The sequence below is a fragment of the Callithrix jacchus genome, chromosome 1 (genome assembly GCF_049354715.1).
Source record: "Callithrix jacchus isolate 240 chromosome 1, calJac240_pri, whole genome shotgun sequence".
NCBI lineage: Eukaryota > Metazoa > Chordata > Mammalia > Primates > Cebidae > Callithrix > Callithrix jacchus.
Genome location: NC_133502.1, coordinates 41,114,944 through 41,135,581, shown reverse-complemented (window position 1 = coordinate 41,135,581; position 20,638 = coordinate 41,114,944). Strand labels below are relative to the sequence as shown.

The window sequence follows — 20,638 nt, the reverse complement described above, 5'->3', positions numbered from 1 at the left end:
GTTATGAGTTAGCTTGACAATCTCAAAGTGAGCACAGTATTACTAAACAGAATTTTTTAAGGACTGTTTTTCTCCCTTTTTTATACACATGTGTGGCTTTTTACTGTATTTCCTGTTCATGAAATTTTATTATAATTCTTCATTTTGAGTATGGCGTGTGTATGTGTGGGTAATGTACTAATATAGATATTAGTACACAGACTACAAAATATAGCTATAGACTACAAAAACACACATAAAAACACATAAAGATAAATACAAAATATATACATACACATATAGATATATAAGGTGATCAATATATATATATATATATATATATATACACACACACACACAATATATAGTCATTCTTCAGTATCCTTGGAGGAATAACTCCAGGATCCCAAACCCCAGCTGATACCAAAATCCATGGATGCTCAATTCTGTTATAAAAATGATGCAGTATTTGCATATAACCTGTGCACATCCTCCTATATATTCTAAATCATCTCTAGGTTACTTACAATCTCTTAGACAATATAAATGCTATATAAATAGTTGTTATGATTTTTTTATTTGTATCATCTGTATTGTTGTAGATTTTTTTCTTGAATGATTTCAATCTGCCATTAGTTGACTCAATTAGTGCAAAACTGATGAATAAAGAGGGCCAACTGTATACATACACATCATGCCAGGAATTACTGTGAAAGGCCCTATAGACTGAAAAGCATAGTGAACATCACACTTAGGACACAATTCATGACTGTCAAAGGCAGCAGGTAGCTATCATGGTAGCTTCTGTAGTCTTTGACCGGGGTGGGAAAACTATCCTAAAGGTCTCCTAATGTATTCCCCTCTCACCTTCCATTCAGCAATACAGCAATAAGGGTTTCTTGCTGCTACTTCTGCACCAGATAGCAAATCTGTTTAGACCAGTCTAACTATTACACTAATAAATATTCAAAAATGTAGACCATGAGAGTAGCAACAAAAGAAAAGCATGACTTTAAGCTGGAAAAAATAAAAAGACAGGAAAAACGAAATTCTGCTCATACTAGACCAGAATTCTTTGGGTGAGTATCCTGTAATCTACTGCCAACCAAAACCAATTTTTATGGAGCAATAAGACTACTCAAGTAGCCACTTTATGACAATAAACACCCAAAACGGAAAAATCCTTTTGTAACATAATTACTGACAATATAGACAGAAAGTAACCATTTAATCCACAGCATGTGTTCTCTACCACAAGAACTCAATAGCTGACATCAGATGGGGTGTGGCTGACTTAGGCCCCAAAAGTGAATTCTGGCCGGTGGAAGTCAGACAGCTCTCAGGGCTGGGCTTGGGATTCAGAAACTAAGCAGGTCTAACAAAGCCTAAGACTGTTGACCTTCTGGGCATAGGGCAAGGCCCATCTGTTTACTTGCTTGCTTTTGGGAGGAGTAATTGTGGTAGATGAGTTAAGGCTGTGGTTATAGGGCGTTGCCTGTGATTTAATTTTAATATTTTTACCCTTACATTTTGTAAACTAAAAGTTGAAAGCTGTGTATAAACTGCATGCTGAAAAACAAATAAGTTTGAGTTGGAAAGGAAAAGTAAATACTGGACAAAAATATAAGCTATTTCCAGTCTATGATCATCTAGTATTTTCAAGTAGAAAATGACAGATAAGCAACTACAACCTATTTCAGGACTTATTTTAAAAATTAAAGTTGTAGTCAGTGCAGTTAGTGGCTGATGCCTACAATCCCAGCACTTTGGCGGGAGGTTTGCTTGAGACCAGGAATTCAAGAGACAGGCTGGACAACACAGTGAGACCCTTCCTGCCTACTTGGGAGGCTAAGGCAGGAGGATCCCTTGAGCCCAGGAATTTGAGCTACAATTATGCCACTGCAGTCCTGTCTGAGTGACAGAGTGAGACCCCATCTCCAAAAAAAAAAAAAAAAAATCTGTCTCTAAACAGAAAAGGTAATGATGGTCTTAATTTTGAATAAAACTGTCTTGGGATTTTAGCTCATGTTCATTAATCAACATTCAAGCAGCAAGTCGAACAACTTATTTAAAAAATCTTCAAATAAGTTTGTGACATTACTAGTTTTATACTTTAATATACAATCTACAGCTAGATTTATGAATTTGACTGTTTTTCTCACAATATAAACACTCCAATTTAATGTGATCATTGTAATATTATTAATTTGCAAAAATATAAAGTTCCATGCTTTCCATGTTGTATGATGGAAAAAATGTCCAGGACCTTTACACGTTCATCTACTTAACAACATCCCTTCACTGGGCAAGGTTACTCCAAACTCTAGATTAACTAACACTGGCTCGAATTCAAAATGCTCTCAGCACACACCTAGAGGCCTAAGCACTTGACGTTGTCTCTGCCGAATTAAAACACACCTATATTTAAGGCCAAATTATTTCACTAGGTTGATAAAAGCCTGCTTCATGATATACTGTAACATCTAAAACTCACTGGAGCTTGTTAAAGTGCATAATTTCCCTGCACAGGAGGCAGGGAAAATATCCCTGAGCAACATGTATATTTCATATGATCATAACACGATGGATATTATAGACCAGATGCATGCTCTTCAGAATGAAAGTCAAGCATCCCGATTTGTTCTCCCCTTGGCCTGGGAAGAGTGAGTGCACTAGTGTTTGCAGACCTTCCCTTTCAGCACACACATAGGCTGCAGCTGTAGTAAACAACCACCAGCCAAGAGTTGCTAAGGTCAAGGTCTCAAATGCTATACCAGGACCATTTCCTCCCAAATGACATTCATTTCTGAAAAAAGAACTTGGGTGGGGGGTTGGGGAGATGGGGACTATTAAGGACTCATTGACACAACAATTTTTTTCAATAAATAGTAATAAAAAGCATTCCACAATAAAGTTCAGCTGACTGCACTAAGTAGTAAATAACTGAAGGATTTCAAAAATAAACAGAAACCCTCAAGAATGTTTTGTTTAACCTGACCTAGCTATGTTGGTTACATGGTCTTAGTTCAAAAATTATGAAAATTTGATCTGAAAACATTTCAAATTTCAAATCCTCCCAGTACATTTCGTCACAGTCATTGGTAGAATAATAAACCTCTTTCTTAATTTTTTTATGCTCAAATTGCTCTCTCCTCAGATCAAAGGAGCATAATATACTCAATCTAGTATCGAGACTGACAGGTCTGCAACAATAAAGATATAACTTATGCAATTGAAATGTTTGTCCTTCAACATCCTATTTGCACTATGCTTCTATAGTTTAAAATTTTCTAGCCTAAAAGTACACTCCTTTATCGGAATCAATTTCCATGTGGTTTTAAAAAATGTACACAACATGTGAATGAGGTCTGAGAACAGCACAAGCAAGCTTTTTTTTTCTTGGGGGGTGTGGGGTCCACTGTTTTAATTAAATGTCAGTTCTAAAAGCATTTCTTAGAAGACAGTATACACCCACTCCTCAAAGTGACCACTCCTATTCCCACCACAAGCTTCCTCTTGCTAAAAGCCACCAAATTTATGTCAAAGCATTTACTTATCTAAACAACTCTATCGTCCAGTAAGAAAAGGGCATGGAGGCGTCTAGGTGGTTTTGCAGAATGACGTGTATTTGATTGGCAGATGTCTAGCGAAGTCACTAGATGCACATGCACTAAATGTAAATAGAGTTGCTCGTCTCTCTAATGTTACAAGATAACAGAGAAAATCTTAACGCTAGTGAAAAATAAAATATCCGAGTGCTCGCAGAGCATTCCATTAGCCAGTGGAATTATTTAAAACAATCCACACAGAACAACACTTAAGCCATCTATACAGTTAAATGAGAGGGCTGACAATACTAACTACACAAACTGTTTATTCGGATTACACATTCTGTTGTATTAATACTCTTCAACTCAACACAGTCATCTTTTATCAGCTGAATTAAGACTATACTATTAAAGTATGCAAAACTCGAAGCGCAAGGCGAAGGGGGTTGGGAAGCTGCAGGGCATATAACAAAGGAATTGGTACTTTTTCCAAGCATTTGCCTCAAATGCACTGCGAAACAAAACTGTTGAGTGTACCCCACCCTTTGCCCCAAAGATAAAAGTTTTCAAAGTTCTTGCAGGCAGCTCTCTAACCAACAAAAGCAGGATTGATTCTCCCCGTAGGGGAGCATCTAACGTGACACCAACTAATGTCGCGGAGGTCAAGTCCGAATCCTCAGAGTGAGTTCTAACGCAAGAAGTGGCTTCCAGGACGGCTCTGCGGGTTCCCGGCCCTGGTGGACGTGCAAAGTTGCCCCTTGTCAACTCTGACCAGGTCCCCCGTAATTGAAAATAACAGCCACTGGCCAGCCCCTGGCTACTAGCATGGACCAGGCACTGTAGCAAGTGACAGTTACACATCATTACGACCAGAGACAATAATGAATGTAGCACCAGGAGCACTATTCATGCCAGCAGTGTCATCTCCGCCTTAACCCCTTCCCCTCCACTATCTCGAGCGCGCACACACAGCCCACACGGCCCCGGTGCGGCAGCTATTCATCCACCCCGCTCGAGGCCAAGGGGCCAACTACTTCCACTAGCACTTCCCCCCTCCCCAGTTCAGCCCTGGGGTTTTATTTCTCATCCTTGGCAACTGTCAGGCAAACACTGCAACCAACAATTCCACTAGGGGTAGAAAAACATTTGCTTAATTCACGTTACTTGATAACTTCTTCTTAAAAAAAAAAAAAAAATTTTAGGGGAGGGGGGGAAGAAACCTCCTTCTTTCTTCTCCACGAATCCGACCGACGCTACTTGCTTTGCAACAGCATCGCCCTTCCCCGGCCCCCTCCCGCTTCCCAGCACTTTCCCCCTTTAAGAACACAGACCAACCAAAATGATTTAACTTGAGCAGATGACAGAAGGAAAATAAAACACGTTAAGAGAATACGGTCTGATTTGGGATGGCAAAAAAAATAAAAATAAAAAAGGAGGGGGTTGTTTATTTTGATAAGAAACGGAATCGGCACAGACCTGAACAGAAGCTGCAGAGCAGGAGAAATTGTTTTCTTTCCCTCACACAGAGTCCCCCTCTCTCTCCCTTTCTCTCTCACACGCGCGCGCGCACACACACACACACTCACTCGCACACACACGGCGTCACCCGCGCACACGCACACGCAGAGCCTCTCAGCGGCTCTCTGCAGTTCTCAGGAAATGAATGGGGGGCAACCCGGGGAACTGTTGTACTTGCAAATGACTTACCCGGATCACATGATGCGCTAAATGTAGGGTGGGCCGGTGGGTGGAGGCTGCCGAGACGCTAGCCCAGGTCTAGTGTGGGGAGCCTCGCCAGGCCCGCATCGAATTACCCCGGGGCCCAGCCGAGGGGGTTGCAGGACGCCTCTTCTCCTCCCTCGCAGCCCGCAGCTCAGGAAACCAGAGAGGCGCTTGGGGTGGGGTGGGGTGAGCTGCGGGTGGGGGGGGGGCGAAAACAAGGAACCCCAAACAAAAGAGCTCCGGGTCCTTCTCCCCAGAAACAAAGCCCCGCCGCTGCGGGCGAGCCCCGGGGTGGGGCCGAGGGCGGGGGCGGCGGCGGGGAGGGGCTCGCTTAGCAGGCGCTAAGTCGCTTTATTGCCATAAAATGGGGCCCCCGAGCCGCTCCGCCCGAGGATTAGGAGGCGGGCTCTGAGTGTGATGGTTGAAATCCCCTGTGGGAAACTAACCCCTCCCCGCTCGCAGAGGTAGAAGGCAACACCCACAGCCCGGCCCTCGCCTCCCCGCCCGGGCCGCCGGACTGCGGGGTGGGTCCCTGGCGCCTCCACCCCGCCCCACCCCGCCCCACCCTTGCCCCCGCCCCCTGGTCCCGGGCCTCAGCTGAGCTTCCCTTTCACCTGCACCACCTCTTTGGGGCACCCCAAATAACCCACACATGGCCCTGGGAGCTCGGGGAGCCGCCGGCCGAGGGGGCCCGCGGGGGCTCGCGGCGGGAGGGACCCCCGGAGGGCAACTCGCCGGGCGAGGACTCGCGCCTAGCTGCGAGAAAGTCCCCTCTTTTGTGTTAGAGCGCGCCAAGCAGGCTTAGAAGGAGAATTCGGGGACCCAGAAGGCTCGCAGCCAGCTCGGGCCCCCGCCCCTCGCCGCTCCCGCCCGGCTGGGGGCGCGCAGTGCAGGGAGGGGGCAGGCGTCCCGGCCGTCCCCGAGGCTCGCCCGCCAGCGAACTTGGAAAGGTGTGGGCGGAGCCGGCCCGGGCGGCCGACTGGGGTTGCGGGGCCGCGGGCGGGGACCGCCCCCGGGCGCTGGGCATCAACCGCGCCGTGCAACAATGGGGTCCGGCCGGGGCAGCCCCGCGGGCGGTGCCCTCTGCGCGCCGATGGGGCGGGTGAGGGCCAGCGGCGGCCAGCAGGGGAGTCATTGTTTGGGTTCCGGAGCGACGCACGTTGCGGGCGAGACTGGGGCGCCCCTTCTCCCTGCGCTTCACCTTGGCGGGATGAATGGGGCGAGAGCGAGACGCGCGCTTGTCCTCGCCACCTCAGGAGAAGGGGCCCCTGCCCGCGCCAGTTCTAGAAAGAGGCAAACTTGCAGGACTGGGGCAGAGGAAGCGGGAGCTACAGAACCCCGCGGGGCCCAGGGGCTGCGGGGAAGGGAGTCCAGTGCTCTAAGCGGAGCCGGGAGAAGCGGGCGGCCCTGAGCCGAGTCCTTGACGCTTTCCCCAGCAGCCCCTCCCTTCCCGCCTCCGCGCCCCGGGGAGCGGATCAGCGGGATTGTGGGGCGGGAGAGGGAGGAGGCGGCCAGGCAGCCCTTCAGTTTCCGCGGCCGCTCGGAGGGCGCGCGGTCACTGCCTTGCCTGAGGGTCGGCGGGGGCGGGGAGCAGACGGGGCGGAAGCGGCCGCGGGCGGAGGTGGGAGGCTCCTGGCCAGCCTAGGTGGGCGCGGAGCTCCGGGGACCGCAAGACGCCCCTGCCCCTCGCCCCCCGCCCCGCCCCGCCCCACGTGGGAAACTGCTAGGACGGCGGAAAGGCCGGGAAAGGGAAGTTTGTGTGCGCAGAGAAAGCTCTGCTGTACTGTGGCGTGGAGTGGGGTGGGAAGAGAAACAAGGGAGAAATGATAAACAGGAAATGAGAGCGAAGGCACGAATGTGAGCTAGGGCTGGCCGGGCTCTCCATCGGTGTGGCAGTTTCCAGCCACTCCAGGCCCGGTGTGCGTTCCTAATCACAACAAAGGCGGCGACTGCCTGGTGCGTTCTCTGCCTCCAGCCACTCCTAGGATCTGAGGAAAATGGGAAGAGTGGTCCAGCCTAGAGGAGGAGTCCCAACATCCTAAGATGCATCTTAGGAAGACAGCAGGATGCAGAGGAGGGGTCTGTCCAGGTCTTAAGGTTTCCAAGAACAGATGTCTGAAATTTGTGGAGCACTACTGGAGCGAAGTAGCCTTAGTGGCGGGAAGGCGCGGGCGCAGTGAGGGCATCGGGAGCCCAGTGGAACTGGAGGGTGAGGGGTCAGTCGCCGGGCTGCGGTCTCCGTTCTGGGGAACACAGCCGCTGCTCCCACTCTCTGATCCGATCCTGGGCAGAGGGTAAACAGCCCTTGACACTCCACAACACCCGGATGGAAACCGCACGAAAAGACAAGTTTGAAAAGCAGTAAAATATCAACAACTGCGCAGCATTTCAGCGAGAAACTTGCCTCTGCTAGAATCACTGAAGTTTCCCTCTAGGTGGGGCAGGGAGAGGCAGGGTGTGAAGGAAGGGAGTTTCACTGTAAGGGTGGAAGGATGCTGTAAGAAATTATGTCATCGTGGCAGTTCTTGTACTAACAGCTCTTTCTCGAGTGAGCTGAGTGGCGGACAGACCATAAATATATTCCATAGCGAGTGCTTCTGCACGTGGAAAAGCAAACTGCACTCCCTTCCTATGGCAACAGCCACGGGCCTGTTAGGAGAGTGGCGAAAGACAGAAAATAAACTACAAGAAACCATTCCAGAGGGCTAAGGAAACTAGGGGTAGGTCAAGGTTAGTTTCTAGCGTCTGGTGAGCCTATGTGGTTAAAAGGAAAAGTACATCAAGCATTGGGAAAAAATGTTGCAGATTTTAAAAATTGTTGACAGATATGGAGTAGAAATATTACATTAAGCCATCTCCCTAGTTATGAAAAGGGAAAGGATAAAGAAGAGAAAAACGGGCTTAGAAAAGAGAATCACTTCGTTGTGTGGACTGGGGGTGGGTGTAGAAGAGCAAAAACATTGAAAGAATAAAAAGCATGGATGATAACTGGAGCGAGATCACTAGAGGTGTTTGTGTGTGTGTGTGTGTGTATGTATGTATACACATAGGCATGCGTTTCTAACTCAGTTCATGTAATTCTATCTCTGTATAGAACTTGGATTTAAAGAAAACTAAGGTGTAAACAGAAGGGAAGAAGATAGGAAAAGTACACTACCTCCGCAAAGGTGCGCATTTTTAACTTAATGTTTAGACCTTTCTCCTCTCTACTTCTGTGTTTGCAGAAAATATAAAGATGGCAAAATTATTTCAATCCTCAATTCAGGAGGACCATGTAAAAGAATGTGTGGGAAGAAAGTGCAGTTGTAGAATCTGGGGCTTGAAAGTATCTGTCAAATCCAATACTATATATGGCCTGAATTCTGTTTAAAACCAAGATGATTTTGGTAAAAAGTGGTAACCTATTTCCCTAACTCTATATAAAAACTTCATTTACTTAGTCTTAGATAACCAAAAGAAGAATGAATTATAAACAAAGAAGGTTAAGTTTCATATTCTGAATTTTTTTTTTTTTTTTTTTTTTGACAGAGCCTTGTTCTGTCACCCAGGCTGGAGTCCAGTGGCAAGATCTGAGCTCACCGCAACCTCCTCCTCCCCGGTTCAAGTAATTCTCCTGTCTCCACCTTCCGAGTAGCTGGAATTACAGGTACGCGCCACCAACACTGGCTAATTTTTTTGTATTTTTAGTAGAGACGGGGTTTGGAGATGTTGGCCAGGTTGGTCTTGAACTCCTGACCCCAGGTGATCCACCTTGGCATTCCAAAGTGCTGGGATTACAGGTGTAAGTCACTGCACCCAGCCCTGAATTTCTTACACGTAACACATGCATTGGATTTCCTTTACCTGACACATTGTCCGAAAAAGCACAACCAAACACCCTCAAAGCAGTTAAAATATCTAATTGAAACAACAGAAAAATTTACAACTAGAAATAATGTTGTTACTATAAAAGTAAACGTTACCTGCCCATAAACTTTTTGTCAGATCTTATACTCAACCAGTGGTGATACTGTCTTTGAAAATTAGTGGTTAGAAAAATCTTTTACAGTATTAAGAGCATTACCTGTACCACACCCAGATTTTTCTAAGGTAAAAACTCTGTTCAGTATCTGTGTACATTTAACGATCATAAGGCTTTGGATTAGTGAAACCATAGATGATTTAGCACTGATATAATTTCAAGGAAGAGGGTAGGAATGAAGTCCATTTCAGAAGTAAAAGCTATGTTGAAAGATTCTGTTTAACTAGAAATAAAAATAAAGCTGATTTCCAGAACTCTGAACAAATTTTAAAATACAATCTTGATTTTTTTTCCTGAGGCCCAAAGTGAACATGTACTGTGAGGTTTTCAGTGCCTATATTTTTCATGTGCGATATCTCAGCAATAATGTGCAGCAGAGGGGAATTTTCCCGTTCAAGTATGAGAAAGTGAGAAAGACATGTAAAAGCCTTACTATAACTGCAAACAGCTGGTGATATTATGTGATTACTTGGTAAACACCATGTTTTGATTTGTGGGATGAGCTGTCTACAAATTAGGGGGAGAATGCCGTTTCATAACTTGGTTTTGTTGCAATCAATACAGTTTTCGATCCTTCTAGTTTAAATATCTTCATCACATCTTCAAACATGTCTTCTTTTCCATGTTCTTCCAGTCACTTTTGTTCAGGTGTTTTCCAGCCTCACCTCCACTATCATGTCCGCTGCCCAGCTCTGAGCTCTGCATCAAATCCACTAATTATATCTATCTTGACAAACCCAAGTTGGCACCAATTAGTAACAATACAATACCAAGACTTGTAAGGGCCCCACTTCCATTTTCATACCTCATACTTTCCCCTCCAGTTGATGCACATACCTTGCGATGATCTTCCTCTGTCTTCTCTGGAATCTTCTAAAAAGGAGTCTTGGATACTCTGCATACATGTATGCATATCCATCCTCTCGCCAAAAAGTTGCTTTCCCTTTTTGGAGCTTTTTATAGTATAACTGAAAGAGTGCTTCAGGTGCTGACTAGCTGGTTTTTCACCTTTTTTCTGATTCTCTGTTTTTCCACCTACTTAAATAATATTTCCTTCACATTGAAGGATTAACATTTATTAGCTGCTTACCGGAGCCAATGGGAGATATATTCGCCCAAGTAAGCATCCAATAAATATTGATTCCCTCATTTATTCTTCAGGTTCTCACACGTTTCTATTTCCATGAAGTATTGTTGGCCCACCTATTACATGCACACTTATTACACCTTTCAGAACAAGAGCTATGCTTTAATCACCTATTTAGCCTTTCTTTTACCTTCACACTGTTTTGCGTATAGTAGGTGATTAATGAATGCTTCTTGAATCGTGAAATAACTCCAATATATAAAGTTAGAATGACATACATTAAACATGATTTAGCAGAAAACTTGAGTTTCCATTTGGGTGCACATATTGAAAATAACAAAATTCTGTAATGTGTCAATAAATACCTTTTGAACATTAATTCTGGCAACATTCCTCAAGCAACTTTCTTTTAAGTTGAAGTTTTTACATAAATATATTCGATTTGGAGCATTTTTACCTAATTCCATTTTATCTTTCATATGTATCATTTAAAAATCATTCAATCAATTATATTCCTCTTTATGTTTTATTAAAATCAGACTGCATTCTATTGTATTAAATTAAAGATGTTCAATTTTTTAATGCCAGAATGAAAATTCACAGCAAGTTTGTTTTAAAAAATCACATTTGCAAGTTTTGAGGTTATAAACATTAGAGCTGTAAAGTAATAATCTGCATTTTCAAATATAATAAATTGAGACATAAGATCTGAACTCATAAACTACAAAAAAAGATTGATGTTTCTTAACGTATATATATAACATTTTTTCTGTACAATACAGTCAATATGTTATTAAAGTACACAAACCATAACGTAGTCCATTTTAAATGAATCCATGTGTGATTTACCCGAGGCATAGTGTGAATCTCAGTTTAGCTTCACTGTGTTACATAGTCTGGTTATGGCTTATCCTTCCACTCCATGAATTTACATGTCTCTGAGAAATGAACATTAATTTTTAAAAGTTGGATAAGCAAATCACTATTAGAAAGGTAAATGTGTGTCTCACAAAATATAAGATGTTTTTGCATTTCACATTCAAATGAGAGTGAAGCAGCAATGCATGAGCTAATGCCCAGAGCCAGAAGGATAAACTGATTCCTGGTTTTGCCACTTGATTGTGTGACCTTAGACAGGTTGCTCAATATTTCTCCGTGTCATCAGTTTCATCCCCAGGACAACTGGGTTTGGCACCTTCTTTTCAAGGATGTGGACAACTAATGAGGTCTTCCATACCTTCCCTTACAAGACTGTAAGCTCTACAAGTCTTGACAAGAATTGTGTCAGACCACTTCTCAATTATCATCAGTGCCTAACTTGGCATTCAACACACAGAAACTCCTCAAGTCTTTTCGGAGGAAGAATGAAAGTAACTTCCAAAAGGCATAGGATATTGTGGGTACGCTATGATATCTGTAAATATAGTTGCCTACCAGAACAATAAAGCCGTTTGTCCTATTTGTCAAGAAAAATAATTTAAAGGAATATATACATTTTCCATACTTTAGTTCAATAAAATATATGTACTCGGTTAATTTAATTTGTAAAGATTAGTATTTGACTAGATTTGTCATGCATCTCTTTTAACTGACCCAGCTTCCAAGTTAGAATACATATAAAGTTAAAATAAATCATCTCTGTGTATTCTTCCAAGTTAGAATACATTTAAAGTTAAAACAAATCATTACCTACTACAACTTTAAACTTAAAATCAATTCTTAATAAAGAACTTCCCTTCCTTCCTTTCTTTTGATTCCTCCCTCCCTACACCCCTTTCTCTTCCTCCTCCTTCTCCTTCTTCTGCCTTCTCTTTCTCCCTCTCTGTCTTTCTCTCTCTCTTTCTATCAAGACAGAGACAGATTGTAGATAATTAATCCATGAAGCATGGTGAGTTGGGTTTCTTGGTTTTAAAATTTTATCCAGTTCACAAATTAGCTTTATGAGCTTTTTATATGGAATTCAAATACAATTTCGTTCTCAATTCCGGATAAAAATGGTCATAGCAAATAAAGAAATGTCACTGTATATCAAATAAAAACTTTTCTTAAAACCCCCTTAAATGGCACTCCTATTTTTAAGCCAACATTTATTAAGAATTTTCTATGTGCCACGCACTGTCCAAAGCATTTTGTGTATAATAATTTACTTATTCTTCATGGAATCCTATGAAGCTGTACTATTGTTTTCGTATCCTCAGGGTGAGCCTTGCCAACTTATTGCAAGTTGCAATACCCACAAGCACTCCTGGTCCTCCTTCCCTTTTATCTTTATATAGTGTTTATCACCATCTAATACAGATGGTGCCCAATTTACTGTGGTCCAACCTGTAATTTTTTGACTATAGGAAGCTGTGAAAGGATATGCATTCAGTAGAAACCATACTTTGAGTCTTCTTACAACCATTCTGTTTTTCACATTCAGTAAATGACATGAGATATTCAACACTTTATTTTAAGACAGGCTTTGTGGTAGGTGATTTTTGCCAACAGTAAGCTAATGTTAAGTGTTCTGAGCAAGTTTAAGGTAAGTTAGGTGCATTTTTGACTTACAATATTTTCAATTTACTATTGATTTACTGAGACATAATCCCACTGTGAGTTGAGAAGCATCTGTATACTATATTGTTACTACATGCAGTCTGTCTGTGTCTGCAGCCCACTTCCATTAAAGTAGGAATTCCACAAGAGCAGAGAATTTTTCCATTCTGTTGACTGCTGCAGCCCTTTGTGTAGAAAAGTGCCTAGCATATAGTAGGCACTCAACAAATATTTGTGAATGAATGAATTCCCATTACATAAATGAGGAACATGAGGCATCTGATGCTTTCAGATGGCTTTATCTTCAAAACTACAGTTACAAGGATTTTGTACAGTTCATCAACAATAGTTATCATGGAAACCATTTTCTTATGTCACTTGTTGGCATGAAAGAACTTGATGACCTTACCAGACCCAACAGATGACTGTGGGTCTCAGGACTTCCACTGGTTATCAAAGATTATGACAAGAACAAGTTTCTTCAAACATGAGAATGAAACTAGGCCATGAAGCTTGGCTATTAACTACCATTACTCTATAATTGTATATTTGTATTTATCCCACTGAGTCAGTTTAAAATTAAAGTTTAGTGTCACATTTTTGTATTTCATGTCAATTACTGTGTATATGGAGTCCACAAGGCATTTTTTAGTTGCAAGAACTAAGCACAGTAAGAAGGGAAAATGTATGTATGGCTGAACACTGTTTGATTTTTAATTCACTGAGAGAAAAAAATTAGATGGGATCATAATATTTTCATCCTCACATTATGCCTGGTACTTTTATGCCTAAGTATTAAGATGATAGGTGCTAGAGAAAGGGCAAATAAATACAACGGAGAATGTCTGTTTAGTTATTTTAGAGCTGCTGTATTGAAATATTGTCTTGTTTACAATTTTCAACTCAACAAATCCTCATCAATTATTAAATATTTTTCTCATTGAATTAAGCAGGGTGACTGTTATTTTCTCAAAAGAAAACATCAGGTGAAATGTAAGGCTTACTTTGAACATATATAAATTTTCCTATATAGCTTTATTACACTACCCACCCCACCCCTACACTAAGCAGAAAGTCTACATCGTATTTATTACATAATAAGGACCAATTTAAATTTCATTCTTTATTCCTTTGAATCTAGAAGCAGTTTCTTCCCTATTGCAATGAAAAAATAAAACAGTTCGTGGAATTTAATTACTGTCCAACAGGCAACATTTTACTTGGTCCTGTCCTGCTGACCACGCAGAGGTTACAATGAAGGTAACTGTAGACAGAAGTCAGGGAGCAAATGTGACCATCGTATCTTATGGAACAAAGTGCTATGTAGTCTGCCACCATTGAACTTGTGATTATTTTTTCAATGGGATTATTATATTAATATATCATGTATTCGTTGATCAGAATTACTCATTAAAAACGTTTGGTTGAGTAGGGTTTGTTATCATGACACAATTTGCTATTAGCATGCCTTTTTGTTTCATTATGAGTTATGCTCATTGTTTATATGGCTTCTTGCCTGCTAGAACTGTTATCCACATGCATGAGTTCACTGGGCAGCTGCTGAGATAAGAAACATATGGCTGTGTCTGTTGTGAAAATCTAGACACACACCATGCGTAACTCTATCTCTTTTTGTACATGTGTATTGACTTGTGTCCATTCATGCACATCTACTTTTGGGATCCCTATCTCTTACAGTCATGTGCTAATAAAAATATTTATATAATTTAACTCCAGCAGTGTTCACAAATATCACTTTTATTTATAACATGTAATCAAGCCACAAATAAATATTTTGCCATTTAATCTAGAAGCATCAAAGCTACAAAGGAGATATGTAATTCTCTGTAGATTTGGCAATAAAACCTAGACTTAAGATTTTTAACTCCTATCTCTGAGCCTGGTCTGGGATCAGGTAGCAAGGTTAATGGCAGACATCCTCAAATACATTTTAAACCTATATGCAAAATGTAGTGTATTTCTTATTCTTAGTATCACAGAGTCTAAGAAATATCTTTTTACAAGCAAGGAAATTTAATTCTTTGAAATTTCAAATCTAAAGGAAGGTTTTATTTTTAACTTGAACATGTTTTTAAAAAGCAATTGCCGTAATTACCTTAGAGTTTTGTCAAAGCAGGACCTCTTTGAAAATTGGTAGGTCCAGATCTTAACGTGAGCACACAGAAAGTCTTTAAAGGGCATTAATAGCCAGCAAAGCACATCTAAGTTAAAAGGCGAAAGGTTTAAATGGTCAGAGACCTTTGAATAAAAAAGAGCATTAAGCAAACATCTTAGCCACAGAGTTATAAATATGTCAGCAATACAGACTTTCCTGCCGCTCTATGGGCAGAGTGATTGTTCCATGTTGTTAACCTTCAGTAAGTCAGTTAACCCTTCAGTAACCTTTATTTTCCCATCAGGAGCAATACCTGCTTATAAAGGACATGCTAGATCACAGATCTAAAACAATATGATTTTATTACTATTATTATCCCCTACAGAAAAGCCATTCCTTTCTGCAATAATACAGTACAAAACTTGATAAACCTCTATGTAGACTGTTGTCAAAACACTTGGTGGAGAAAAAAAGATTAAGGATGCTAGTTTTTAAAGGGGTAGGGAGCAATGGTTTAGAGCCAAATCTATGTGTCATATGTTTTCTTTTAAAAGACAGTCTTAATTTCGTTTCCTTTGCCACACTATTAGTAAAAAACTAATGCTGCTTTACAATTTCATGGAGTGTTTAATTTGGAATATGATTTTCTATCAGTTGTTGCATTTTCTTCTTACAATATATGTATAAAAATCAAAGTGCTAAGTGTTTGATGTGTATTTTCTCATTTAACCCTCATGATAGCCAGGGAGGTAGGTGAAATCTTTTCCATTTTACAAAAGAGAAAATTAAGTCCAATGAAAGTTAACTTGTTTCCAAGATAACACAGCTAGTAAGAGATGGAGCTGCGATTTTCACCCATGTTGACTGAACTTCACACAAGTCCTCTTAATCACTGTGTATCCTATACCCAGTACTGGTGGAGATAACTTATTAGTGAACCTTTAGATACTTAAGTGTTGAAGACTTGCCAAGACGCATAGACCGTGCATGTCAGGTTTGGATTGATGGACCCCAGCACATTGTTCGTCCCATTAGACTGAATTGTCATTGAAGGCTTTTTATATCCCCATTTTGGTTCGTGACTAAGGAGCTTCAGGAAAAGATTAGTGAGCTTTTCCCTAATCCTTTACCTAGAGACTCCTAAGTTTTACACTTTTCACATAGCTGAGACATTGCTCCTTGTATATGGAATAGTGCCAATTGAAAGAGCCTACCCTGGAGAACAAGTGCACACCTTCCTAGTGGTAGGAATAATTTTCCAAATTGGAGTTTTTGAAACATTGTTCTGTAGAATGCTAATTGGTGATGCTACACAAAGAGTTCTATGCTCTCACATATTTGGAAAAATTTTGGGTGCTCAATGTTAAACATCTTTCTTCAACTCTTCAAAGAGGGTGCTGCAGTGACTGTAATTTTGTTAATTGGCATTGTGACTCCAGGAGATTGGGCCACATAGTGTACAGTGCTTCCCCAAAATATGTAGTCAGTTTTTTCAAACTCACTTTCTAACACTTTGGGAATACTTTCCCAGGAACCTGAGTTTCAAAATGGTCTTTTTTTGGGGGGGACTTAACGTACTGTCCAGAACTCCTGCAACATTCCCCGGTCAGTTGACTGTTTTATACAGCCAATCTGACTTCTGGCTTCCAATACCTCATCTCCTATCCTTGCTTCTTTTTTCCCTAAGAAAACAGAAGCCCCCAGGAGTGATTTTGCACACATAGTTTCATAGCTCAATTACCCGTCTTCTGACAGCTCTGCCTTTCCTTCTCCTGCCATGGGTAAATCATGAGTGATCCTATCTAAAGCAACCCCTCCGCTGTGGGCTTCCTTCTCTCTCACCCATTTGTGTATATTGCTCCAATAATTGTTTTCTCATTTCTTTTTTTTTGAGACAGAGTCTCACTCTGTTGTCCAGGCTGGAGTACAGTGGGATGATCTTGACTCACTGCAACCTCTACCTTCCCCGTTCAAATGATTCTTGTGCCTCAACCTCCCTAGTAGCTGGGATTACAGACATGTACCACCACACCCAGCAAATTTATTTTTTGGATTTTTAGTAGAGACGGGGTTTCACTATGTTGGCCAGGCTGGTCTCTAACTCCTGACCTCAGGTGATCCACCCGCCTCAGCCCCACCAAGGTACTGGGATTAAAAGCTTGAGCCACTGCCCCCTACCTGTTTTCTCACTTCTGTATCACCAGTTTTTCCTTCTCCACTGCTCCCTTCAACATACAATATGCTACAATTTTTCCAGTTTTAGAAAATAAATTTAAAAACCATTTTCCTGACCACAAAGTTTCCTCCAGCTCCCATCCCATTTCTCTGTTCTTTGTCACAACAAAAGTCTGCCAAAACTGCTCTTTTTTATTTTTTTCTGTACTCAATCTCTCTCCTCCCATCTTCTCTGGAAACCAATTCAGTAAGACTTTTATCCCCACCACTCTGCTTACTAAATCTGCATTGGTTAAGGTCAGCAACAATTAACCCTAGTATTTAAACCTAGTGGTAAATGCTAAACTCCATCTTGACTTGTGAGCAGCACCTGGCACTGACTGCCCGCTCAAGTAGGTGGAGTTTAACACAACACTGACTGATAGTTAAAGAGATAGTTTAACACCGTGTCTTCCTGGAAACATTTTCCTTCTCTTGCCTTCCGGAGATCCACATTCACCAGTTTTTGTTTTTTTTTTTCCCCCGCTCTGATCTTGTCAATGTTGGAGTGTTTGTGTTTGTTGTTGGATCTCTTGTTTTTGTTGACAGCTCTCACTCCGTCACCCAGGCTGGAGTGCAATAGCATGACCTTGGCTCACTGCAGCTTCTGCCTCCCAGGTTCAGGCAATTCTCCTGCCTCAGCCTCTCTAGTAGCTAGGATTACAGGTGCCCGCCACCATGCCCAGCTAATTTTTGTATTTTTAGTAGAGACAGGATTTCACTATGTTGATCAGGTTAGTCTCAAACTCCTGAGCTCAGCTGATCTACCTGGCTCGGCCTCCCAAAGTGCTGGGATTACAGGTATGAGCCACTGTGCCCAACTTGTTGTTAGATCTCTTCATAATCTCAGCCCACTCCCTTAGTGATCTCAACCAGTCTTGATAGACTTAAATGCCATCTATATGCTGACAGCTCTCAAATGTGTATCTGAAAGGTGCACTTAACTGTAGATTTATATATTCTACTGCCTATTCTATAGCTATACTCATATGTACAATGGGAACTTAAAATTACCTTTTCTAAAACTGAACTCCAGATCTTACCTGACCCTGTTCTGACCCTAAATGTATTCTTTGTAATCTTCTTCATCTCAATGAATAAAAATTACTTATTTTCCTCCATTGTTAGCGTAAAAGCTTAGTATCAACTTTGACTCATTCTCTCATGGCTCACATATGGCCAGTCAGCAAGCCCTATTGATTTCTTACCTTCAAATTATATCCAGAATCTGATACTCAGTCACCACTTCCATTGTTCCTACACTTCATCTTTCACCTAGATTATTGCGGACACCTCATAAATGGACTCCATGCTAGCATCTCTCATTATAGACTCTTCTCATGGTACTATCCAGAGGAACCTCTTAAAACATAGTCAGATCTTACAACCTCCCTCCTTAACATCCCCATCGTGATGTCTCCTCTCACTTGTTACGGGCAAAGTCCTTGCAAGACTTCTAAGGTAGTCACGTCATGGCTACCTGTGACCTCTCCAATCCCATCTCCCATGTTTCTCTCTCATTGTTTTCCACCCCCTCTGGCCTCCTTGTTGTTCTGAGCACACCAGACCATCCTATCCAGCTGTGCACTTGCTACTCCACCTCCCTGGGGGCCTCTGCCCCTAGATACGTGCTGGTTGCATTTCCCCACATTCTGGTTTCTGCTCACCCAGTCAGTGAGGCCTTCCCAGACAACCTTTTGAAAAATAACCATCTGTTTCTCATCTCATCCCATGTCCCTTCCCTACTTCATTTTGCTCTGTACGTTAACGTGAGCAATAAATGTAGTTTGTTTGCTTGCTCTTTATTTTCTCTCTCCCTCCACTGGATTGTAATTTCAGTAAGGACTGATTTTCTGTTTCACGGATATATTCACATTACCTAGAATAATATAGAAATACCGTTGATACTCAGTATAGATCTACTGAATTTATTATTGAATAAATTAGTGAATATCTCTAATACATTTTAAAGCAATTCTTCCTACCCAATTGTCATTATTTATTCATCAATGGAGAATTAGTAGAGTAGTCTCCCTTATCCAAAAAGAAAATTCTCCAAGACCCCCGTGGGTGCGTAAACGGTGGAAAGTACCAAATCTAATTGCCATCAATTAGAACACATTTCATTCGTGTCTTTCATTCACCGTTGTGATGCCTTTTCCATCTCAAGTATTCATGAACTGCGGCTGTAACTTTTGCAGTTGGAGGTTCAACAGCAAAAGTAGCATGAATTTCTTTTCCTTCGTCACAATTTAATGGATAGAAGCTTCATTCTTACCGTAGATCTTAGCAATGTGAACAAACTACCTTTCTTTCCTCCTTATTGAGAACTTTTACCTTTCACTTAAAGGAAACACTTGATGGCTTTTCTTTGGCGTATCTGAATTGCCAGCATCAGTATTCCTGTGTTTTGGGGCCATTATTAAGTAAAATAAGGGTGACTTGAACACAAATACTGCAACAGCACAACAGTCAACCTGATCACCAAGATGGCTACTTTTAAGGGACACATGGGGAGACTGGGAGCACAGTGTGGATACACTAGATAAAGGAACGGCTCGTGGCCTGGGGCGGACAGGCCAGAACACACAAGATTTTATCACAATACTCAGAACTAACTTCGAGTTTACTTCTGGGATTTTCCATTTAAATATTTTCAGACTGTAGTTGACCTTGGGTAGCTGAAACTACTGTATTTTCAATGACTTTAATTCCATAAATTAAAAATATCAAACTCATTATTAACCAGTTATAATATAATAAAATAGTGGTGCTCTGTCCCAGATTATTAATTTTAGGATGGAAAATAGGTGATAAGATTTTTTAGCACTTGGTTAAATGATTGTTAACTTATTTAGGTAATTGCAAGTCTGGAGAGAGAATTTACTTTAGCATACAAGAGAGGACTGAAGAGTAATAGTTTTGAAGACTAGGGTTTGAAATAGGATGAAGAAAAGCCACTTTGGAGACATTTTTGTATTACTCTTTTCATTTAAAACTATAATTGCAACCAGATAAAAATAAAATGTGATTAAGTGTTTCATCCATGGACAAAAGCTGTACAAGCCTCAAACTAGGAAGAATTTCCAAGCTGGGCATGGTAGCTCACACCTGCCATCTTAGCACTTAGAGAGGCTGAGGTGGATGGATTGCTTGGGTCCAGGAATTCGAGACCAGCCTGGACAACCATGAGAAAACCTGTGTTTATAAAAAATACAAAAATTATTCTGGGTGTGGTGGTGCTCATCTGTAATTCCAGTAACTCTGGAGGCTGAGGCAGGAGAACTGCTGGAGACTGGAGGCAGAGGTTGCAGTGAGCTGAGATTGCACCACTGCACTCCAGCCTGGGTGACAGAGCGAGACCCCGTCTCAGTAAATAAATAAATAAGAAGAATCTCCAAACCTAGGAGCAA

The 20,638-nt window shown here is 41.6% G+C and overlaps 1 protein-coding gene and 1 long non-coding RNA gene across 22 annotated transcripts in view; one reads left to right on the top strand and one right to left on the bottom strand.

Moving 5' to 3' along the window:
* The window catches only part of KLF12 (KLF transcription factor 12), a 653,112-nt gene that overhangs the window by 471,647 nt on the left and 160,827 nt on the right, over positions 1-20,638 (bottom strand). For 6 of the 18 annotated variants that reach the window (XM_078347423.1, XM_054252468.2, XM_017970883.4 and 3 more), the window contains exon 1: positions 5,235-5,554. The exons of the other annotated variants lie outside the window; for them this stretch is intronic. The gene's annotated coding sequence lies outside the window, so the exon portion shown is untranslated. Of the gene's footprint in view, positions 1-5,234; positions 5,555-20,638 lie in introns of those variants that run through there. 18 annotated transcript variants of the gene reach the window in all.
* LOC103788360 (uncharacterized) overlaps positions 6,763-20,638 on the top strand; it is a 413,224-nt gene continuing 399,348 nt past the window's right edge. For all 4 annotated transcript variants that reach the window (XR_013525688.1, XR_013525695.1, XR_013525686.1 and 1 more), the window contains exons 1-2: positions 6,763-8,416; positions 8,778-8,895. This is a non-coding gene — a long non-coding RNA (uncharacterized LOC103788360). The remainder of the gene's footprint in view (positions 8,417-8,777; positions 8,896-20,638) is intronic.